A 24,825-nucleotide genomic window follows, 5' to 3' on the forward strand; every position below is an offset into this window, starting at 1 on the left:
TTGTCTTCAACCTGAGGGACGTAAATCCGGCATAGATCTGACTCAGCCGCATACTTCAACTTCTGATCTAAGCTCCAAGCTCCTCCTCTATCCATAATGCCAGTCTCCCTCCTCTCATCAGATCAAGTTTGTTGCAGGCCCATCTTTATACCGGAAGAATGCAAAGTTCCTGTAATCACGGCTGCACAGGTAAAAAACACACTCTCCAAAACCAAGAACACAGCATCCATGGGACCTGACAACATCCCTTTCTGCCTTCTACATGAACTACAGAATGAACTGGCACCCCACCTAAATACCATGTTCAATCATAGCCTCACCTCAGGCTTTGTGCCCATTGAATGGGCACCGCGACAGTTATCCCACTCCACAAAGAGGGGGGCCACAACAGACCCCGAGAACTACCGCCCCATTAGTCTGACGAGCCTCGTCTGCAAGGCCATGGAATGTATCATCATGGAATTCATAAACAAAGACATTGGAGATCTCCAAACCCTGGTCCCCACACAGTTTGGGTTTGTAAAAGGCAGATCATGTCTCCTAAACCGGATAGACTTTGAAGTAGTCACCAAAGCCATAGATGAGGGTAAGGTGGTTCACACAGCCTATCTAGTGCTCGCCAAGGCATTTGACACCATCCCCCACTCTGGAATTATAGATAAACTCACTAAACTAGGTATAAATCCCTATGTCACAAGATGGGTTGCCAACTGACTTAATGAAAGAACCCACACTTTGAAAGTAGCAGGCTCCAAATCAGACTTCAGACCAGTGACAAGTGGAGTACCACAGGGTTCAGTCCTGGGTCCTCTCCTGTTTGGAATCTACTTCTCTGAAGTACAAGCTAGCACAGAAGGTCTTTGGCTAACTAAATTCGCAGATGACTGCAAACTAGGAGCCATAATTGAAACTCCTAACGATGTGGACATCCTACAAAAGGGCCTCACTGAGAGAGATGCCTGGTGTCAAAGACATGGTCTCAAGCTCAATGTCAAAAAGTGCATTGTCATCCCCTTTGGTAAAAATTCTGTACCCATGAACTACCACATAGGCATTAGTCTACTTAACACAGACAGTGATAAGAGACCTTGGGACACAGGTGGACAGTAGTCTCTCCTTTGATAATCACATCGCCAAAGTGGTCAGGAAATCCTTCTACGTGGCACACCTCATCACAAAAGGTTTCTCATCCAGAAAAAGAGAGGTCATTGTTCCCCTCTACTCATCACTCATTAGACCCATTATAGAGTACAATGCCCCTTTTGGTATGTACCTCACAAGACATCAATAACTGGAAAGGTTGCAAAAATACCTCACAGAGAGGATTACTGGCATCAAACAGATGCCTTACGCAGACAGTCTCAAAAAACTCCAGCTTTACTCCATCGCATATCACCTACTCAGAGGCGATCTCTGCCTAACATACAAAGCTATGTCAAACCCAGAGCTGTTGGACATGCTCCACTTAAAGAAATCCGAATCCTTCCGAGCTACACACTCTAGGGACCTAAACCTTGTCACCACAATAAACAGAACATGCCGGAGGGATAGATTCCTGTCCCAGAGACATCCCATACTCTGGAACAGACTACCTATCTATGTCAAACAGAGCTCCTCATTCGCACTCTTCAAGAAAAATCTTGATGATTGGATGGGTAATAGGAAATTAACCCCGGGGATCACTTCTGTGGTTCTGCTTGACAGGGGCACAGGAAAATAATTTTCTTGGGTGGCGAAAGCCAGGGTACATTTTTGGCTAGCCTTGTATAGGCCCCAGGGCCAATGGCCTAGTACCTACCTATGAACCTATGAACAGCAGCACCACAATCTAAAACAAAATTCCCAAAAACTGGCATGACCACAGAGAGTCTAGCATGGGGAAAAACAAAACAAGCCAAAATAGAGGAGCTAAGACTTTTCTATCTTGTCCACTATGCAGCCCACATAAGGCAGGGGGAAGGAGGGATGGATGGTCTAAGACAAATGAAAATCAACAACTCAGATGAAACGTTATGGTAAGTATATAACTTCTTTATCTGAAGTTGTTTTCATTTGATCTTCAACCTGAGGGACAGAGTCCCCAGCTACCAATAAACCTGGGAGATACTCCTGGAAGGATGTTCCGGAGCATGACTAAACCAAAGGATGCCCTGCCCCTGGAAAGATCATCCAATTTATACAATGAGAGATAAATGTGTATGGAGAAGCCCAGGTAGCTACAGCACAGACATCATCTAGAGAGACCCTGGACCAAAAAGTGTAACAGCAACAGACCTGGTGGAATGCACCCAGACATGCCCTGGGGGAGTTAACAGTTTGGCTTAATAGGCCTTCAAGATGCATTCAGAAATCCATTGAGCAATAGTAACTTTAGAAACTGGATTACCAAAGAAAGGTTTAGAAAATGAAACAAAAAGTTGATCAGACTTACAAACTGATTTTGTTCTATGCAAATAGAAGCTCACTTGCTTGTTAACATCAAGCAAGTGCAACTTGTATTCTCCCTTATTCTGGAAATTCGGAAAGAAAACTGAAAAACTGATGACCTGGTTAATAATAAACTCTAATGCCACCTTCGGTAGAAAAGATGGATTAGTCCACATTGACACCTTATCTTTTTGGAATAACATATAAAGGGGCTTGATAGAAAAGGCTTGGATCTCAGAAACCCTCTTGGCTATGGTAATCGCAACTAAAAAGGCAATCTTCCATGACGGAAACTGCAACAACTGTGGCTGCTGGTTCGAAAGGAAACCAGGGCCACCACCACCAAGGTGAGATCCCAAGGGGGCACTGGGTCCTTAACCAGAGGCCTGAGGAGGAAGGTACCTTTCAAAAAGGCCTTACACAAAGATAGGAAGAAGCCAAATTCTCACCTATGTGAAAGTTAGAAATTGCTGCCAGTTGCACCTTAACTGTAGAGAAGCACCATGATTAAAAATATCCGCCAAAAACTGCAAAATGGCTGGAACTGACACAGTGAAAGGATCCAGGTCATGCTGAAAAGCCCAGATCGCAAAACACTTCCATTTACTTGAATAAACCTTCCCTATAGAAGATTTGTGAGCCCCTACCAAGACTTTCTTGACAGCAGAAGACAGCCCGGGAGTCCTCACTATCATGGGAAATGGATCAGTAAAGCCGTGAGCTTCAGGTTGTCTAAGTCCGGGTAAGGAATCCTAGAAGGATGTGCAATCAGATCCGGAACCGGATCTACTGTCCAAGGTGGACACACTGGATGAGACCACAGAGAGAGTAACCAAACTTGGCGAGGCCAAAAAGGGGCAATGAGGATCACGGAGCTCCCCAGCTGTTGAGCTTTCTGAATGAACTTCAATATTTGAGGAAGTAAAGGGTAAGCATACAGTAGACCGGAGGGCCAAGCATAAACTAAAGCATCTCTGAAGAGTTCCCCCAGAGGGGGGTTCAAATACTTCCTACACTTTGGGTTGGAAGGAAAGACGAAGAGATCTCAGTAAGGCTGACCCCACTTCAGAAAGATCTGCTCCACTACTGAAGGATTCAGAGACCACTCATAAGGCATCAGAACAGACCTGTTGAGCCTATCCGTTAGTATGTTGGACCTCCCCAGAATGTGCATTGCCACTAGAAAACGGCCAGTGGAGATCACCCACTCTCAAAATCTCATGGCTTCATGACAAAGAGGATAAAATCTGGTATCCCCTATTTGTCAGACTACTGACATTCATAGATTCATAGATTCATAGATTAGTACTAGGCTAACTGCCCTTGCGAGCCATTTTAAGCCTAGACAATTATCCCCTGTGAGATTCAAACCCTGTACCTTGTGTCTGTAAGGCAAACACCTTAACCATTAGGCCATCCTCCCAATTGTCAGTCTGTATGGCAATAGTCCTCTGAGGAAGATAGGTAAAGGTAGGTAAGAAAGGCAGTGCTAGAAGCACTGCCCTCATCTCCAGGACAGTAATATGCAGACTGATTTCCAGAGAGGACCACATGCCTTGGACCGTCCTTCCCATGCAATGCCCCCCCCCCCAAAGCAGGGAGGCGTCCATGGTCACTGTGACCGTGGGGGCGGAAAGAACAAACGGATGACCCTAAAGGAGGACCCTAAAGGAGGACCTGGGATTGAAGCCACCAAAGAAGGGAGTCCTTGCAAACATGCGACAATCGAACAGGATGCGGACAGAGGAAGGTCTAGCCAGGACCACTGAAAGGCTAAGGTCCATTGAAGAACTCTCATATGAAGATGTGCAGTTGGAACAAGAGTGAGCATGGCCACCATGGACCCCAACACCTGAAGAACTGAACTCACTGGGGGGAGTGTGGCTTAAAAGAATGTAACTCACATGATGTTGAAGTGATAATAGTCTGCCAGAGGTAGAAACACCCTGCCCTGGGTAGTATCTATCCCAGCCCCTATAAAATCAGAACCTGCATTGGTGACAGCCAAGATTTGTTTAGATTTATGTTTACACCCATGTATTGAGCAGTCCGGATATGATGGTCCCTGGCTTGAATCAGTTGATGCTTGGAGGGAGCGGAAAGGAGCCAACTTGTCCAGGCAGGGAAAGACCTGAAATCCCTGCAGCCGCAGGTGAGCCACCATTACCGCCATTACTTTGGTGAACACCGGGGTGTGTGTGTGTGGGGGGGGGGGCTTTGGGGAGCCCAAAGGGGAACACTCTCTATTGAAAATGACTGGCTCCCAGCTGGAAATGGAGGAACCTCAGAGAATGCCTGTTCATCTTGATATGACAGTACACATCTTGGAGGTCCACCAAGCACATCCAGTCATTTATCTGCAGGAAAGGCAGAATGGATTGAAGGGTGACTATCCAGAATTTTGTCTTCGCAACTGACAGGTTCAGGGTTGAAAGATTCAGAATGGGTCTCAAAGTCCCCTGTTTTCTTTGGCACTAAAAAGAACCTGGGATAAATGCCTAATCCAGATTGGTCTTGGTGGAAAGTACAGTTTTGTACCTACCATAAATGTAGATGTCCGAGAGGAATGCATCTGCAGTCTTTACAAATGGGTTGTCCTGTCGTCAGGCAGCCCTTCGGTCGGCCGGATTCCAAAGTCTGGGTCTGGCCTCGGCTGGTGTCGCACTTCACCCGACGTCATTGCGGCAGTTATTCGGGTATAAAGGCATCAGCCGACGCCATTTTCCTCAGTGTTTCTTGCCCCAGATGCCAGGTGCCCTCTTGGATGGCTAAATTTGGATAAATGCCAAAGTTTCCAAATAGTAGAGAGCAAACACATAAAATAAGCATGTATGTACATATATACAAACAAATACACCATAATAGATCCCCCCCAAGCTAGCTGAAGATTGGCAAATACCCTAGGAGTACCTCAGAGGGGAAGGAGGGTGGGTAATCCTGACTGCAGATGCATTCCTCTCGGACATCTACATTTATGGTAGGTACAAAACTGTACTATGTCCTTCAAGGATGCATCTGCAGTCTTTACAAATGGGTAGAATACCATAGCTAAACTAGGGGAGGAGGTAATAGAAGAGATTATGGTGTAGTTAGGATCCCTTGCAAAACAGCAGTGGCAAAACCAGCACGGGATCTAGAGTAAAGAGGTAAGTTATAATGCTTGGCAAATGTATGCACGGAGGTCCAAGTAGCAGCCTCTATAATGTCCTTGGTAGCCACTCCTCGTAAGAAAGCTGTGGTAGTGGCTGTAGCCCTTGTGGAGTGAGGCCTGATGTTCTCTGGAGTTTTCTTTCCATGGTAGGAGTAACAAAATCTAATGCAATTTCCTATCCATTTGGAGATTGTCTGTTTAGAAATTGGTTTTCCTTCCTTTCCTGTTGCATATGCTACCAGTAGCTGGTCAGTTTTTCTATTGTTTTTTTGTCCTGTCCAGGTAGTAGCGTAATTGTCTGTGCACATCCAAGGTATGTAAGAGCCTTTCTCCCCTGTTCTGTGGGTTGGGGAAGAATGTAGGAAGGTGGATAGCCTGATTTAAAGAAACTCTGGATACCACCTTAGGCATAAATGTAGGGTTTGTTCTCATGGATACTCTATCTTGATGGAAGATCAGGAAGGGTTGCACTGCCATTAACGCCTGTAGTTCAGAGACCCTTCTTGCTGAAGTTATTGCCAGCAGGAAAGCAGTCTTCCAGGATAAGTATTGTAATTCTGCTGTTGCTGCTGGTTCGAAAGGGGGAAGTGTCAATTTTTCTAGCACAAAGTTCAAGTCCCATGCTGGCAATGGAGGTTTCCTGGGAGGTTTCACATTTTTAATTCCTCTCAGAAACTGTCTGAGCAGAGGATGCGAGAAGACAGGAGGATCCAAACTGTATTCTGCTGAAATAGCTGATGCATGTATTTTGATGGAAGAATAGGACAGGCCTGTATGGAAGAGCTCCGCCAAGTACTCCAAGATGTTGGCTATGTTCACCAGTGTAACATCTTGCCCCTTTGCAGTACTCCAGATGAGATATCTTTTCCATTTTGCTGCATAATTCTTTCTTGTTGAAGGTCTACGAGCCTCCAGGATTATGTCTTTAACCCTTTGGGATAAATTTGGGTTAATTGCTGTTATGTAATGTTCCAGGCAGTTAGCTGCAGAGTTTTCAGGTTTGGATGCAGGATGTTGAAGTTGTTCTGTGTTAACAGTAATGGGATCAGGGGTAGTGTCCATAATTGTTCCAGGGACATGCTCCTCAGCAATGGATACCAATGTTGTCTTGGCCAGTCTGGAGCTATCAGAATGATCCTCGGACGTTCCTCTTTGATCTTCAGAAGCACCTTGTGCATCAAAGGAAGTGGTGGGAATGCGTATGCTATCAGGTTTTTCCAACTGAAAGATAGGGAGTCCACCTTCCAAGCAAGTGGGTGGTACGTCCTTGTGCAGAATTTCTTTAGCTGGTGATTGAGTGGGGATGCAAACAAGTCTATTTGTGGTAATCCCCATTCTCTTGTGATGGCTTTGAAGATGTCCGGATGCAGCATCCATTCGTGGGCATCTGTGGTAGTTCTGCTTAATATGTCTGCTAGAATGTTTTCCTTCCCCGGTACATAAATTGCTTGTAACTGAATGTTGTAGCCCAGAGCCACATCCCATAGGTCCAGTGCCAGCCGGCATAGAGGGTATGAATGTGTGCCTCCCTGTTTGTTGATGTACCACATAACTATGGTGTTGTCTGTCCTTATCATCAACTGACCTTCTTGGAGAAAAGGTCTGAATGACTGGATTGCCAATTTTACTGCCATCATTTCCTTTAGATTTATGTGCAGGTGCAGCTGGTCTTGAGTCCATAGGCCTTGAATGCACTTGCCCAGCATGTGTGCCCCCCAACCGAGGTCTGAGGCATCTGTCGTGATAGTTTGTCTTGGTTGACTTTTGCAGAAGGGCAATCCTGTGTTTGATTGACAGGCCTGAGCCCACCATAGGAACTCTTGCTTCAGGCATGGGATTATTGGAATTTTGGTTTCTAGGCTGTGCTTGTGTTGGGACCACAAATTCTTTAGGTACCACTGTAGCTTTCTCATATGCAGCCTGGCATGAGGGACCAGTATTATGCAGGATGCCATGAAGCCTAGAGCTTGTAGCACTTTTCTTGCAGTTAGATGGTTATGCTTTGTTAATGTCAAGAAGTAGAGAGGAAGTTGCTCTTTCTTTTCTGCAGTTAGGAATGCCATTTGTTTTGATGTGTCCAGTTCTGCACCCAGAAAGGTTATTCTTTGGGATGGAATCAGCCTTGACTTTTTTATATTGACTGTATATCCCAGGGCTTGCAGCAGGTAGATGACTCTTTGTAAGTCTTCTGTTAGCTTGATTTTGTTGTCCGCTTGTATCAGGCAGTCGTCCAGGTAGGGATAGATTTGAATCCCCTGAAGTCTGCAATGAGCGATTACTGATGCCAGGCATTTCGTGAACACTCTGGGCGCAGTAGATAAGCCAAAGGGCAATGCTGAGAATTGATAATGCTCTGATCCTGCAAGAAATCTGAGGTATCTTCTGCAAATTGGTCGTATGGGGACGTGCAGGTATGCCTCCTTGAGATCTAGAGTTACCGGCCAAGACTCCTTGCCCAGCATGGGTCAGCATTTTGAATTTTGGAACAATGAGGAATGTGTTTAAAGCGGACAGGTCTAGAATAGGCCTCCATTTGTTTTCTTTTCTTGGTACCAGGAAGAGTCTGGAGTAAAATCCCTTTCCTTGCTCCATAGATGGTACCTTTTCCACAGCTCTCATTCTTAATAATAGAGATATTTGCTTTAGAGCTTCTGTCCTTTGAGTAGGTGGTAGGTTTGGCATTCCTCTCTTTCCTGGTAGAGTATGGAAATGGAACCTGTAACCTTGGTCTATAGTTTGCAAAATCCATTTTTCTCTTGTAATGCAGTGCCAGTTTCTTGAAAATAAGGTTAGCTTTCCGCCTAAGGGTGCTTCTAGTTGTTCCCTGGTAGGCGGTGCCACCGCCAAGTCACTGTGATTGAGTTGTTGTAGTGGTGGTGGCTATATCCGTGCCTCGTTGGTTGTTACCCTGCCACTGGCGACCCCTGTAGGCACCCCTGGATTGGTTTCTGCCTCTAGAGTGCCTATTCCTGCCTCTTTGTGCCTTAGAGAAGTCTGGAAAGGACCAATTCTTGGAGGGCCAGTTCCTGCTAAACCTTGGAGGTTGAACTTGTAAGAAATCTTTCACTGTTTGCACAGATTTTGCCTTCTCTTCCATCTTTTTTAGTACCTGCTGTGCAGGGGAACCAAATAAATTGACCTTGTCCATAGGTGCATCCAAAAGCTTTGATTTGACATGGTCTGGTAATGCCTGCTCTTTCAACCATGCATGCCTCCTGATAACTGTGCCAGTCATGGCTGATCTAAATGAAGCCTCCAGTGCATCATAGCCACATTTTAAAGAATGGTTACTAACCTGCTGTATGTTATGTACCATTTCTTGAACATACTTTTTATCTAAACCTTCTTCAGAGGACAGCTTTTTAGTCAACTGGTCAAGCATAAACTCTTGATATTGAATCATATGAAATTGGCAGTTCAAAGCTCTAGCTGAAAGTAGCAGAGGTGTAAACTTTTTTACCCCATCTCTCTAAGGACCTGGATTCCCTTTCAGAGGGGAGGGGGTTTTTAGAAGTAGCAGCTGCTACAGCTTTAGGACCCTGGGAGATAGTCTCTGGATCTGCAAAAGGAGCCTTATATAAGTGATGATGAGTGTCCGGGACCCTGTAGTACCTATCGGGCTTAGCAGGAGCCGGAGGTAATGAATCAGGAGCAGTACAAGCATCATTAAATGCATCATCAACAACAGAAAGAACAGGAGGTATAGCTAAAGGCCTATGCTGTGGCAAATGTAGAAAGGTCCTAAGCCTTTTTCTAGAGTCTGAGAAATCTTGGCCCTGCGAATTAAATTGTTCTCTCATCGCATGCAAGGTTTCCCCAAAGGAAAATTCCTCAGGAGGAGAGGCTGAAGGAATGGACTCCTCAGCATCAGAGTCTTCATAAGGAGAATAAGAGGCCTCGGGAGGGTCTGTATGTTCTGAGTCATCAGAGGAATCATCTGTGGATACTGGCTCAGGGGGCTCTGCTCTAGGCCTCTTTTCTGGAGGAGGGAGAGAGGCCCTGTCTGGATGAGGCTGGGCTCCACGAATTAAAGAGATGAGATCCTCAGCCAAAGAAAGCATATGGGAGCTGGTGCTGGGCCTGTGAGAGGGGGGCTTGGCAGGCACAGATTTTGATATTTTGGCTGCTTTAGCCCTGGCAAAGGCCTTAATAGACATAGCTGGGGGAGGCCTAGCAGCTCCACGTGCAGGGTTGAAATATCCAGGGAATGGTGTCTGATAAATCCTGTGAAACCGCAACAGAAGGTTGGATTTCAGAAGTCGCTTCTACCAGGTTAGAAGAGGCCTCGGTAGAAGGCAAGTTATCGGCTGAAGAAAGAACCGCTTGCTCGGTTTCGCCGGGCCGAGACACTCGTGGTTTGCTTAACCGCGTTTCGACGAAACCGCGGACCGCGAGTGTCGGTCCTTTTCTGCTTTTGGTTATTTGCGTAGTCGGAGGATCCGACGGCATAATGTAGGCAAAATCGAGCCGAAAATCTGTTCAGCAAGTCCGACCGACGCCTAAGCGTCCGCCGGTTAAAAGAAGCACAGGCTAGACAAGCTGCTACGCCGTGGTCTGGGCCTAAGCAATGTATGCAATAGGAGTGGAAATCTTTATGAGGTATTTGTTTCCACAAGATAAACAGTTATTCACTTTCTCTGACATCGGCTGAGGCAAGAAAGAGTCCCCAACGGGGTACTTAGCTTTTTAGAAGTCTTCGAAGTAATATTCGGTAGTAGAAATCTCTGGATCTGACCAACCGGCACTTGCGAACAGCTTCTGCTTGGCCACGGCAAGAAAGACTGAGGAAAATGGCGCCGGCTGATGCCTTTATACCCGAATAACTGCCGCAATGACGCCGGGTGAAGTGCGACACCAGCGGCCAGACCCAGACTTTGGAATCCGGCCGATCAAGGGCTGCCTGACGACAGGACAACCCATTTGTAAAGACTGCAGATGCATCCTTGAAGGACATCTCTATCCTTATGAAATAGTAGAAAGGGTTCAACTGCCATGAGTGCCTGCAATTCAGATACCCTCCTAGCAGAAGTAATGGCCAACAAAAAAGCAGTCTTCCAAGACAAAAACTTCAACTCGGACGTAGCTGCAGGTTCAAAAGGAGGTAAAGTAAGCTTCTCAAACACAAAATTGAGATCCCAGGAAGGAGTAGGAGCTCTACGTGGGGGTCTTGTATTTTTTGGCCCTCTAAGAAATTGTTTGAACAAAGGGTGAGAAAATAAAGGAGGGTCACAATCATAGTGTGCAGAAATGGCTGCAGCATGAACCTTCACAGAAGAGAATGACAAACCCTTGTCCAGTAATTCAGTAAGATACTGTAGTGCAAAACTCAAATTAGGTACTGAAACATCAAAGCCCTTTGCTGTGCTCCAAAGAAAAAATCTCTTCCATTTATCAGCATAAACTTTTCGAGTACTAGGCCGCCTGGCTTCCAAAATGACATCTAAAACCTGTTGAGGAAGCTGAGACCCCACTGGCTCTAATACAGAATACGCCAGGCTGTTAGATGCAGGGACTGCACCCTGACATTGAGCAAGTGATTGCTTGACTGGGACAACAAGTGAGGAATCTGTGGCAAAGGCCAAGGAGGCTCCTGAATTAAACTCCTCAGCAGAGGATACCAGTGCTGATGTGGCCAATCTGGTGCTATTAGAATCATGCAAGGCTGGTCCCGCCTGACTTTCAAGAGTACCTTGGGAAGGAGAGGCAGAGGAGGGAAAGCATAGACGTGAAGGTTGTTACAACTGAAAGATAGAGCATCCACTTTCCAAGCTTTTGGGTGAAACATCTTTGTGCAAAATTTTGGTAGTTGGAAATTTAGTGGAGAAGCGAACAGATCTATGTCTGGAGTTCCCCAAGCCGCTGTCAACTGTTGGAATACCTGAGGATCCAATTTCCACTCCTGGGGGTCCACAATTTGTCTGCTCAATACATCTGCTAGGGAGTTCTGTGCTCCTGGCAGAAACCGTGCTTGAAGAGTGATGTGCAAACTCAGAGCAGTCCCCCACAATATCATTGCTTGTCTGCAAAGAGGGTAAGAATGGGTTCCCCCCTGCTTGTTGATGTACCACATGACTGTTGTGTTGTCTGTTCGAATCAACACCTGTCCTGGTTGAAGTAGGTCCTTGAAGGCCATCAGGGCAAATTGGACTGCTAACATCTCCTTTATGTTGATATGCAGATGTTGTAGTCTGGGAGGCCACGTGTCTTGAATCCATTTCCCATTGAAGTGTGCTCCCCAAGCCAAGTCCGAGGCATCCGTCGTTATGATCTGACTCGCCTCTGGTCGGGTCACAGAGTCCCTTGTTTAGGTGACATTCCTGCGCCCACCACAAGAATTCCTTCTGGATGCAAGGTATTATCCGAATGACAGTGTCCAAATCGTGGCAGTGTTGAGTCCATACACTTTTGAGATACCATTGTAGCTTCCTCATATGCAGTTTGGCATTGGGAAGTACTAGAATGCAAGATGCCATGAACCCCAAGGCTTGAAGGACTGTCCTTGCAGTCAGCCTGGACAGTACTGATAACTGCTGGAAGTATAGGTGAAGAATTCTTTGTTTGTCCGGGGTCAGAAAAGCCATCTGAGAAGCTGTATTCAGTCTCACACCCAGAAAGCACAAGTCCTGAGAGGGTACTAGACTGGACTTTATTTCGTTCACAGAATACCCTAGGCACCTTAAAACTGCCATTACATACTGTAGATGTTGAAGTAACTTGTCTTTGTCTTGAGCAAGAATCAGGCAATCGTACAGATAAGGATAAATTTGTATTCCCCTCTGTCTGAAGAAAGCTATTACAGGAGCAGAACTTTTGTGAACACCCTGGGCGCAGTAGATAAACCAAAGGGCAATGCAGAGAACTGATAATGAGAAGTACCAGCCCGAAATCGCAGGAATCTCCTGCAGCTGGGCCTGATAGGAATGTGTAGGCCTCTTTGAGATCCAGGGTTACCATCCAGTGATCTTTGCCTAGCATAGGCAGAAGTTGTTGTAATGTTAACATCTTGAACTTTGGAATGTCTAGGTAGGTATTGAGAATGGACAAATCCAGAATTGGCCTCCAAGTGTTTCCTTTCTTTGGCACTAGGAATAGACGTGAATGAAACCCAAGGCCTACTTCTGATGGAGGTACCACCTGGATTGCTCCCATCTGTTATAGCAAAGAAATTTGCTCCTGAGCCTCCAGCCTTTGCTGAGGAGGCACATCCGGCATGCCTTTGAGAGGAGGAAAAGTGTGAAAATAAAACTTGTAACCTTAATTTATTATTTCCAACACCCATTTGTCCTGGGTGAACAAATGCCAGTTTTGTTTGAAAAGTGCCAACTTTCCTCCTAGAGGAGCTGCCAGAAAAGAAGGATCTGGCAGCTGAAGATACAGGTCATTGGGTCTGTTTACGAAAAGGCTGACCCCCTGCCCTCACCAGAAGACTGTGCAGGAGAACTCCAAGTCCTAGGTCTGAAAGAACCCTGAGCGCGAGTCCTGCCTCTACCACGTCTAGACCTGCCCTTAGACTGAAAATCCGAAGAAGGGTAGGACCACCCTCTAGCAGGCCAATTCCTGCTAAACTTAGGGGGCTGCACCTGCAAAAAATCATTGACCGTCTGCATAGACTTAGCTTTATCTTCCATCTTTTTCAAAACTGACTCCACAGGAGAACCAAAAAGAACTTCAGATTGAAGAGGAGCATCCAAAATCCGAGCTTTAACATGCTCTGACAAATTTTGATCCTTAAGCCAGGCATGTCTACGAATAACTGAACCAGTAGCAGCCACCCTGGATGAAGCCTGAAGAGCATCGAAACCACACTGCAAAGAATGTTTTCCAACTTGATCTGAAGCATGAACCAACTCCTGCAATTCCTTACACTCTATACCCTCAGATAAAGCATCCACCTTAGATTTCAATTGGCCTAACAAAAAATTCTGATACTTCAGCATATGAAACTGGCAATTTAAAGCCCTCATAGCTAACGTAGAAGAGGTGTACACTTTTTTACCCCACCTATTCAACGCTCTAGAATCTTTATCCAAAGGAACTGGATTCTTAACCACAGAAGCCCTGACACCCTTTGGCCCTTGAATAATAGTTTCCGGGTCAGCTCTAGGACTCTTATAAAACATCCTGAACAACATCTAAGACAGGGGGAATAGCCAAAGGCCTATGTTGTGGCAAAAACAAAAATTCCCTAAGCCTTTTTCGAGAATCTGAAAAATCCTGACCTTCCCACTTGAAATGTTCCCTCATGGAATGTAAAGTTTCAGAAAAGGAAAAATCCTCTGGAGAAGCAGAAGGACAGGAATCCTCTGCATCCGAATCTGAATAGGGGGGGGGGATCCTGAATATCCTCAGCTGAGGACTCAGAGTAGTCTGAAGAATGCTCCATTCCCTCTAAATCTGTCTCCACCCTAGGCCTCTTCTCTGGGGGTGGCATAGAACCCCTGATCAAAGTAATCAAATCCTCTGCCATTTTCAACATATGTTTTTTAGGAACAGAAGCTGAAGAACTAGGGCTATGGCCAGTACCAGTAAGACCAGGTCTAGCCTTAGCATGGCCATTAGCCACTGAGGTAGAAGGCCTAATAACCTTTTGTAAGGATGGAACTGCAGATACCTGAGAAGCACCCTCGGCCTGGCCTAACACCCGAGAGGCCAACTCCTGCAAAAGTAAAGGTTTCCCCCCTGGGATTCAGCCGAGACCTCGGCCGGATCCACAGATTCAACCGTAGGTTCCATAGAACCGGCGTCCGCAACGGACTCATCCGGTTTAGACCTTAAAGATTTATCTTTACGTTTTTTAGCGGTAGCGGGCGTCGGAGGATCCGACGGCATGTTATAGTTACACCGCTTACCAAAAACAAGCCTGGCACAGTCTAATCTTCGTTTAATGGTGCGCTTATTAAATCTAGCGCAAAAGCGACACCCGACTACGCCGTGTTCAGGCCCCAAGCAAGGAATACAAAGAGAATGATAGTCCCTATGAGGTATCTGTTTCCCACAAGAAATACAATTATTAACTTTTTCTGACATCCGGATTAACTGAGGCAAGAAAAGACAAAAATTTTCCCCAACGGGGTACTTAGCCCAACTTGGTCTTCGGTCTGAAACTAGATAATTGAAAATTTCAGAACGCCGAACGGCACTTGCAAACGCTGCTTCTGCTTCGGACCACGCGGCAAGAAAGACTGAGGATATGGCGTCGGTCATGCGCTTAAGTACTACTACATACTGACGTCAGCTCCGGGCGACCATGACCGACGCCAGCCTAACTCTTTGGTATTCGGGATGACCGAGGACAGCGGGTTATGACTGCAGCAATGTGAGACGAAGAACATCTTTAGTTTTGTCCAAAGAGAATCTAAGTTGTCTGTGTACGTCCAAAGAATGCAGCATTTTCTCCCCCTTGTTCTGTGGATCTGGATAAAAAGCTGGCAAATGAATAGTTTGATTAAGGGCTACACTGGACACCACCGTAGGCATGAATGTAGGGTTTGTCCTCAGAGAGACCCTGTCTGGATAAAAAAATGATAAAAGGTTCCACAGCCATGAAAGCATGTAGCTCTGACACTCGTCTTGCAGAAGAAAATGCTCGGAGCAGAGCTGTTTTCCAAGATAAAAACTTTATATCCGCAGTAGCATCTGGCTCAAAAGGAGGTAGGGTGAGTAATAATTGACATAATTGAGGTCCCATGCAGGCATTGGCAATCTCCTTGGAGGCCTTAAATATTTGGCCCCTCTGAGGTACTGCCTTAATAAAAGATGAGAAAAGAGTGGTGGCTCTGTATTGTAATGAGCCGAAATGGTAGAGGCATGAATTTTAATTGATGAAAAAGATAAGCCTTTGTCCAGCATCGCAGTTAAGTATTGCAAAATCTGAGAAATATTTGATACAGCTGTGTCCGTTCCTTGGGCTTGGTTCCAAGCACAAAATCTCTTCCATTTTCCAGCATAGGATTTTCTAGTATTAGGCCTTCTGGTTTCCAAAATGACATCCATGACAGCTTTACTGAGAGGTGTGCTTTGTATGGCTACATTATCCGCCATGCTGCCAGATTTAGAGTCCTGAGTCGGCTGTGCAGAATCTGATTGTTTTGTTGGGACAGTAGGTGAGGTATTTGAGGTAAGGGCCAAGCTGGACATTGAGACAAGTTCCTTAAGATCGGATACCAGTACTGGCGGGGCCAGTCTGGGGCAATCAATCATTTTTGGTTTCTCCTGTCTCACCTTTAGGAGTACCTTGGGGAGGAGAAGCAGTGGAGGAAAGGTTTTTCTAGTTGAACGATAAGGCGTCCACTTTCCATGCTTGGCTGTGATAAGTCCTTGTGCAGAATCTTTTTAGTTGATAGTTGTGAGGGGAGACAAACAGATCTATGTCCAGGCGTCCCCATTTGTTATCATGCTCAAGACTTGTGGATCCAGGTGCCACTCGTGGGGATCCATGAGGTTTCTGCTTAGTTCATCTGCCAGAGTATTGTCCTTTCCTGGCAGGAATTGTGCCTGCAGATGAACTTAAGTCAATGCTGTGTCCCATAAAGCCATGGCTAGTCTGCAAAGGGGGTAAGAATGCGTGCCCTCCTGCTTGTTTATGTACATGACAGTGGTATTGTCCATCTTTATCAGTAGATGTCCCAGATGAATTAGGTCCTTGAAAGCTGTCAGGGCATTTTGAACAGCTAGCATCTCTTTTTGATTGATATGTAGATGCATTTGATTTGAAGACCAGGTGCCCTGAATGCCTCTTTCTGCCATGTGGGCCACCCAGGCATAATCTGATGCATCTGTTGTTAGGTTCTGCCTGGCTGGGGGTAGTGAGAATGGCTGTACCTTGTTTTGGTGACAAGCCTTTGCCCACCATCGAAACTCCTGCTGCAGGCAGGTAATGAGAGTAATCATCATTTCCAGGCTGTGGCAATGTTGTGTCCAGACACTTTTTAGGTACCACTGAAGTTTCCTCATATACAGTCTTGCATATGGAATTAGTAGGATGCAGGATGCCATAAAGCCCAAAGCCTGCAGAATGTTTCTTGCAGATAACTGGGCCTTTGTTGCCATTTCCTTGAAATACGTAGTTAGTTGCCTTTGTTTGTCTGGCGTGAGATAAGCCATCCGGGCAGTTGTATTTAAGCTTGACCCCAGGAATATGATCTCTTGAGAGGGTACTAGTTTTGATTTCTTTTCATTGACTGTGTACCATAGGCATGTTAAAAGTCTTTTCACAAACGCCAGATGCTGTAGTAGAATGTCCTTGTTCTCTGCTTGAATGAGGCAGTCGTCCAAGTAAGGATATATTTGTATTCCTCTTTGTCTGCAGAAAGCAATTACTGGTGCCAGGCACTTTGTGAAGACCCTGGGCACAGTAGATAAGCCAAAGGGCAGTGCAGAGAATTGGTAATGCTTTGAACCAGCCTTGAATCTGAGGTATCTTCTGCATGATTGTCTGACTGGGACATGCAGCTATGCCACTTTTAGGTCTAAAGTGACGAGCCAAGCCTTTCTGCCCGGTATGGTTGTGATTTGTCTTCTCCACTTTTGGAGGTAGAAGCAAACCATTGCTTAGACCTGTACGAACCTTGCGGCTGGGATCTGCCTCTAGGGCGTCTGGATCTGCCCCTTTGAGGTCTGTCTGACACTGGAAAGGGCCAATTCTTTGTAGGCCAGTGTCTGCTAAACCTAGGTGGTTGTATTTGTAAAAAAATCTTTGACAGTTTGCATAGATTAAGCTTTGTCCTCAATTTTCTTTAACACCTCTTCTGCCTCAACACCAAACAAGGTATCATGCTGTAATGGTGCATCTAATAATTTAGCTTTGACATGATCAGGCAGATTTTGTTCCTTTAACCAAGCATGCCTCCTAATTACAGAACCTGTAACAGCGGCCCTGCAGGAGGCCTCCAGAGAATCAAAACCACATTGCAAAGTCTGCTTTCCAACTTGTTCAGCTGCGTGCAATAAATCCTCCATTTCTTTATCTGCACATTCAGAATTTACCAACATTTTCTGTTTAAGCAGTGTTGTGACATATTGCTGATATTTGAGCATATGAAACTGGCAGTTTAAGGCCCTTATAGCCAAGGTAGCAGATCTGTAAATCTTTTTTCCCCATCTATCCAGTGCCTTAGAATCTCTGTCAGAGGAGGTAGGGTTTTTTGCAGTGGAAGCCTTAACCCCTTTGGGACCCTGAAAAATAGTTTCTGTGTCTGCAGCAGGGTTTTTGAAAAGGAATTTATGAGAGTCAGGAACCCTGTAGTATCTGTCAGGCTTAACAGGAGCTGGAGGTAAGGAGTCAGGGGTCAGACTAGACTCAGAAAACACATCATCTACAATGTCTAACACAGGTGGAATAGCTAGAGGCCTGTGTTGAGGTAGTAGAAGGAAGTCCCTGAGCAGCCTCTTAGATTCTGAAAAATCTTGGCTCTCCCAGTAGAAATGCTCCCTTCATGGTATGTAAAGTTTCCCCAAAGGAATAGTCCTCAGGAGGAGAAGCTGAAGGAATAGATTCTTCAGCATCAGAATCCTCATAGGGGGGAAGAGAATATTCCTGATCAGAAGAGGAATCGGAGGAAATGGAAACTTGATCTGAAGATTCATAGCCTGTCTCTTGCCTAGGCCCACTTATCAGAAGGGGGATGGGAACCCCTTGATAAAGGTAATTAAGTCTTCGGCCATTTTGAGCATCTGTATTTTGGGCATGGAGGCCTGTCCATGTGGCTGGTGAACTTGTTTCTTTGCTTTTAAAGGTGCTTTAGTCTTTGCCTTTGAAGCTGAAGTCGGTTTAATGTATAATTGTTTAGGTCTGAATACACCCTCAGAAGCCGATGCCTGCTCAGCGGCTCCAGACCCATCTGAGAGAATAGTCTCCGAGGCTCCAATACCTCGAGTTTCCAGCGGCCTGACCGACATTATGTGGGAGTCTGTAGCGGTCTGCAACTCTAAAGAAGCAGGCGTCAGGGGCTGCGAAAGCGCCTCACTGAGAACCAGCGACTGGCTTAGGAGAAGCTTCGTCAGTTTTGGACCTCGGTTGCCTGTCTTTTTCTGTTTCTTTGCGCTTTTTGTTAACTCTGGTAGTCGGATGGCTATCCGACGACATTGTTTAATTAAATCTGCGCCCAAAATAGCTTAGTGCAAAATCGTACAGACGCTTAATAGTGCGTTGGTTAAATCTAGCACAAAATCGACAACTTGAAACGTCGTGGTCAGGGCCTAAGCAAGGAATACAGTAAGAATGGAAATCCTTATGAGGTATTTGCTTCCCACAAGAAATACAATTATCTTTTTCTGACATCGGACTGGAGCAAGAAAAAAGTTTCCCCAACGGGGTACTTAGCTTTGAGTAGAAGAAGTAAGTCTTCGGACTGAAGTACGAAAAATGTCAGGAGTCAGCCGATCGGCACTTGCGAACTGCTTTCACCGCACGGCAAGAAAGACTGGAGAACATGGCGTCGGCTGCCAGCTTTGTACTCCTGGCGCACTGACGTCAGGGAGCATGGCTGAGCAGCCGACGCCGGACCCAGATTTTGGGATTCTGGACGACCGAGGACTGCTTGCCGGCAGGGGAGAACCCTACAGTGATGACTGCAACAGTGAAACACGATGAACATCCGCAGTGCAAGGTGTGTTTAGTTACTTGACTTGCAGAAAGCATCAACTCTTACAACTCTTTCAATTCTGCACAAGCAGGAAAAGAAGACATTTTGTTTGAGTAGTTCCTGGGTATGTTGCTGAAATTTTAGCTTATGGAACTGACAATTTAGTGCTCTGATAGCAAGAGTAGCTGAGGTGTATACCTTTTTACCCCATCTGTCAAGTGCTTGGGAATCCCTATCTGAGGGGGTGGGATTCTTAGCAAAGGTTGCTTTAATTCCTTTAGGCCCTTGAGAAACTACCTCAGGGTCAGCAGTAGGATTTTTAAAAAGAATTTGAGAGTCAGGGACTCTGTAGTACCCGTCTGGTTTTCTGGGTGCAGGAGGGAGGGTGTCAAGAGTCAAACTGGAATCCAGGAAAACATCCTCCACAACATCCAGGACTGGGATGTATGGCCAAGGGTCTGTGATGTGGAAGATCTAAGAATTCCCAGAGTCTCTTTTTAGACTGAGGGTAGTCCTGACTCTCCCATTGGAAATACTCCCTTAAGGTATGAAGAGTTTCCCCCCAAAGGAACAATCCTCTGGGGGAGAGGCTGAAGAAATGGAATCCTCTGCATCAGAATCCTCATAATTAGAGAGGGGCTGCATGTCTTCATATCAGTCATCTGACACTTGTTCAGACAAAACTACAGGGGACAGAACTCTTTTCCTTTTGGAGGGGGTTAGCTTAGCTTCCCCTGATCAGCATGATAAGGTCTTCTGCCATTTTAAGCATTTGAGACTGAGCAAGGAAGCAGGTGCCTGAGATGGACCGTCTGTTTCTTGGGTGTGGTTCGTACCCTGGGCCTAAGAAACTGTCGTCTTTGAAAGAACAGTAGTCGAGAAAGAAGTTGTCAGTTTGTGTTGAGAATTGGTAGTGCGAAGGACTTCCTTGGAAGCCGGTGCCTGCTCAGCAGCTCCGGACCCATCCAAGATAGAGACAACTGCAGGATCCTTAGTAAAAGTTTTTGGCATAGCAGATTCCGAAAGTGTCTCGATAGCGGCCTGCGAATCCAAAAAAGCGGGCATCAGGGGCTGCAAAAGCACCTCACTGAGGACCGGAGAACTGACGACTAGCTTAACGGTAGCGTTGTCGGTAGGTCTGGACCTGTGTGGTCTGTCTCTGTCTTTATTTTTAATTTTTTTCAGAAGATCTGCTGTCAGATGGCTTACCGAAGCCATGTAATCGAAAATATCTAGCTACAATAAGGGCCCGATGATGGATAGTTCTAGCGTTGAACAAAGCACAGAAGTGACAGCAAGGGATGTCATGGTCTGGGCCTAAGCAAGTGACGCAGAAAGAATGAAAGTCTCGGTGTAGTATTTGCTTTCCACAGGTGAGACATTTGTTAACTTTTTCTGACATCGGTTAGTGCAAGAAAAAAGGATCCCCAAAGGGGTAATTAGCATTAGAGAACTTCAGCTTCAATTTGGTAGATGAAACTCAGGTAGCGGTTGACCGGCACTCGTGCGAACTGCTTCTGCTTCGGGCTCCATGGCAAAAAAGACTGATGTAATGGCATTAGCTGCCTTACTTTATACTACTGATGACCTGACGTCAGTCCTGAAGCGACAGCAAATGACGCAGAAATATTAAGCCTCTGGTATTCAGGCAGGCCAAGGGCTACCCTGGCAGGGATAACCCAAATGTGATGACTACAACAGTGAAACACAAAACATCTATGGTTATGGTAAGATTTTACACAACTTTTCTGTGTCCTTCTATTCCTATGTTGCAGTATTCCATATATGAGTCAGTGGCACAGCTCACTAAGAATGGGGTTGTGGTCTGGTATACCCCTCTAGGAATCCAAGGAGGATGGCCCTGGCAAATCCTGCTCTGGCCCTAGAGATTTGGTCCAGCTTGTAGTGTTTGCTGAAAGTGTGTACTGAGGACCAGGTAGCAGCTTCATACTGTTAGTGCCTAGTCCTTTAAAAAAGCCTCCTGAAGAGGCCATAGCTCTTGTGGAGTGGGCTTTAATAAAGCTCTGCAATGATTTACCATGGTACCAGTAGCAACAGGTAATGCCCTTGCATATCCAGGCAGAAATGGTCGGTTTGGCCACTGCCTTCCTCAGAGCCCTGGGGTGGAAAGAAACTAACAGTTGGCCAGATTTGCTAACAGACTTGGTTTTATGGAGGTAAAACCTCAGCTGTCTGTGAACATCTAGGGTATAGAGAACTCTCCCACTTATCCTCCTGAGGGTTAGGAAATAAAAACGGTAGGTGGATAGACTGGTTTAAGGACATGTCATTCACCACCTTGGGTATGAAGGAGGTGTTAGTCCTGAGGGAGACCCTGTCCAAATGGAAGATAAGGAATGGTAGGTCAGCCATCAGAGCTTGTAGCTCTGAGACCCTCCTGGCTGAGGTAAAAGCCACCAATAAGACAGTTTTCCAGGTGCAGATCTTTAAGGAGGTTTTAGCCGGTGGCTCGAAGGAAGCCAAGGTGATCTTTTCTAGTACATAGTTGAAATCCCATGTTGGAGGTGTCGGTTTCCTGAGGGGGGGGGGTCTAAGATGAAGGACCTCCTTTGAGGAAGAGCTTTGACGGTAATCAGGATGCTAAGGGTGGATCCAGGGGGAGACAGGCAGAGATAGTGGATATGTGTGCTTTTACAGAAGAGTAGACCTGTAGTTCACACAGGTAAGACGGGATTAGAGGGATGTCACTTTACAGTGGGTCCAGCCGTCTTGTGACACCATAAGGAAATGCTTTTCCACTTGGATAGGTACGATTGTCTAGTATTGGGTTTCCTGGCCTCCTGCAAGACATCATTGTACAGGTGTCTAAAAGGGATCAGAATCCTATCAGCCACAGGGTGAGGTTCAAAGACTATAGCTGTGGATGTATTGGAGATCCCTTGTTCTGTGGGAGTAGATCCACTGAGGGGGGTAACTTGTGGTGATTGCCCTTTGACAGAAATAGTAAGAGGGGGAACCAGTGCTGTCTTGGCCAATAGGGGTCGCCATCAAGATTTTTGGATTGTCCTGCTGAATTTTCAGCAACACTTTTTGAATCAATGGGAAGGGGGGAATGCACACAGAAATTTCCCCTTCCATGAATTTGAGAAGGCATCTGTTGCCAGTGCCTTGGGGTCTGGTGTCATTGTGCAACAGCCAGGAAGTTGGCTGTTGATGGAGGAGATGAAACAGGTCTACTTGAGGTATACCCCACCAGTGGACCAGGTCCAGGATGATGTCTCCGTGAAGAATCCACTCGTGGTTGTTTGTGATGGTCCTGCTGAGAGAGTCTGCCTGGACATTGTGAAGGGAGGGGATGTAAACTGACTGTAGGGTCACCTCTGGGAAGAGGCTAGCTCCCATACCTGCATAGCTAGTCTGCAGAGTATGTAGGGATTTGGTGCCCCCTGTTTGTTGAGATACCACAGGACAATGGTGTTGTCCGTGAAAATCTTGAGTAGGCCTTGGTGTAGGCAAGGGGAAAAGGATTCCAGAGCAAGGAGGATCGCCCTCATTTCCCTGACATTGATGTGCTCTAGGTTGTAGGGGTGTTGCCACAAACCCTGCACCTGTCTTGTGCCTAGAGTTGCTCCCCAACCAAGGTCTGATGCATCTGTATGCATGATCTGGGTTGGTGTGGGAGGGCTGGAGAGGAAGGCCTGGGTTTCATGGTCACTTGAGATAGCCACCAGCGAAGTTCTTGTTTCAGACAAGGTAGAAGGTGGACCCTGAATTCCAGGGGATGAGAGTGCTGGGTCCAGACTGACCAAAGATACCACTGTAGCTTTCTCATGTGCAGTCTTGCCAAAGGAAGCATGGGTATAGCGGTTGCCATGTAACCCAGGAGCCTCGGGTATTGTCTTGCAGTCAGTTCTGATACCTGAAGGATGCTGAGCAGGTGGTCGGTCACGAATGCCACTTTGTTGGCAGGAAGGCTTGCATGAGGTCTGTGCGAATCCTGCACCCTAGGACAACAATGTCCCCTGTGGGTTCCAGATGGGACTTCGGGAAGTTTATCTGAAACCCAAGACACTGTAAAAGGGCCAGAAGAAACTGAGTGTGAAGGAGGAGGGTCTTTAGATTGTCCGCTTGGTTCAAAAGATCATCTAGGTAAGGGAATATTTGGATTCCCCTTGTTTTGCAACAGGCAGTGACTGCAGCCAGACATTTTGTGAATACCCTTGGGGCACTGGAAAGCCCAAATGGCAAGGCAGAGAATTGAAAGTGGGAAGAGCCTGCAAAAAATTTCAGGCATTTCATGGAAGGTGGGCTTTATTGGGCTGTGTAGGTAAGCATCCTTTATATCTAGGGTCACCAAGAACCCGTGGGGCAGAAGCAGTGGGAAGAGAGAGCATCCTGAAGGTAGGGACCTTGAGGAATGGGTTTAGCAGTGAGAGATCCAGGACGGGTCTCCATGGTCCCTCTTTTTCTGGGTGCCAGAAAAATCTTGAGTAGAATTCCTTTCCCTCTTGCTTTTGAAGGCACTGGTTCTATGGAGCTTTGGGACAGTAAAAGTTTGTAGTACAGGTTTTAGGAGGTGGAGCTGACTGCTGGGAGGTTGACGGGTACCCCTTCTTACCAGAGGGAAGATCCAGGACAATGGAATAGCCATTCTGGATGATGGATAGAACCCATTTGTCTATGGTAATGTAGGACCAGGCAGGGAGACAGTGAGTGTCTGACAGATAGGGACATGGGGATGAGAGAGGGTTTCAGGAAGGTTGGCAGTCAGTCAGTCTGAGGCCTAGAGCTGAGGAGTGGAGGGGCTGTAGCAGGGCTCCCAACAGTGGTAGGCTATAAGGCCATGAAGAAACTGAAGATACTCTGGCTGAAAGCTTCCCAGTCTGGGGTGCTTTCAGTGGAGGAGAAAAGTGCTTGTTTTTTTGTTTTTCTTTCTTTAAAGGCCTTGCAGGCGTCCGACCTGGAGAGGACCTCGGGCCTGAGGCAGGAATAGGGTCGGCGTGTTCTGACAAATACACAGAAAAGGTAGGCTCCCTCTCGACGTCTGAAGCAGGCATCGGTAAAGCATCTAAGGATATGCTGTCCGTTCGGGATTATGCGGCCTCATCATGGGTACCCGCTTTATCCTGGGCTGGCAGGAGCAGATTCCTCTACCAGGCTGTCAGCCACAGGCAAAGGTACAGAAGATAGAGGCACAGCTGAAGGAGAAGGCCACATGGCTTTGGGCCTATTATTAGGCAGGTCCGTCGGGGCATCAGAAGCGCCTTCCATCCTTAGCGTGAGTTGCTTAAGACGCTAGTTCTCGAGGTAAAGGTTAAGGACCTGTAAGCGGCGACGTAGGGTTTTAGGGATGAATGCCTTACAGATAAGGGCAGTTTTCATGGTCGTGTTCCCTTCCTAAGGGAAAAAAGGTACTGATCGTGCGTGTCTTTGCAGGGAATCTGCCGGCCACACTTGCACTTGCCCCTTCTGGATGACATGAACAAACGTTAGTTAAATTAAGGAGGACTAAAAGGTTCCCCAGCGGGGTACTTATCGGATTTTATCAGACGTCAGCGGTAAGCAGGAACATCTGTAGTACGACTGGCTGCTGAAGAGTTCTGAGGGCTGCATGCAGACATCACTTTTATGGCCCATGTTCCTGCCAGTCATGTCAGACATCCGAAGCAAAAGGAGGGACTGAAAAACTTTGGAATACTGGCT

General features: G+C 46.4%; 1 protein-coding gene across 1 annotated transcript in view; it reads right to left on the minus strand.

Annotated features, from left to right (window-relative positions):
* Positions 1 to 24,825, minus strand: part of DYNC1H1 (dynein cytoplasmic 1 heavy chain 1) — a 3,754,902-nt gene that overhangs the window by 998,123 nt on the left and 2,731,954 nt on the right. The window lies entirely within an intron of this gene.

Source organism: Protopterus annectens, chromosome 6.part0 (genome assembly GCF_019279795.1).
Source record: "Protopterus annectens isolate FY-2018-M chromosome 6.part0, PAN1.0, whole genome shotgun sequence".
NCBI classification, from domain to species: domain Eukaryota; kingdom Metazoa; phylum Chordata; order Ceratodontiformes; family Protopteridae; genus Protopterus; species Protopterus annectens.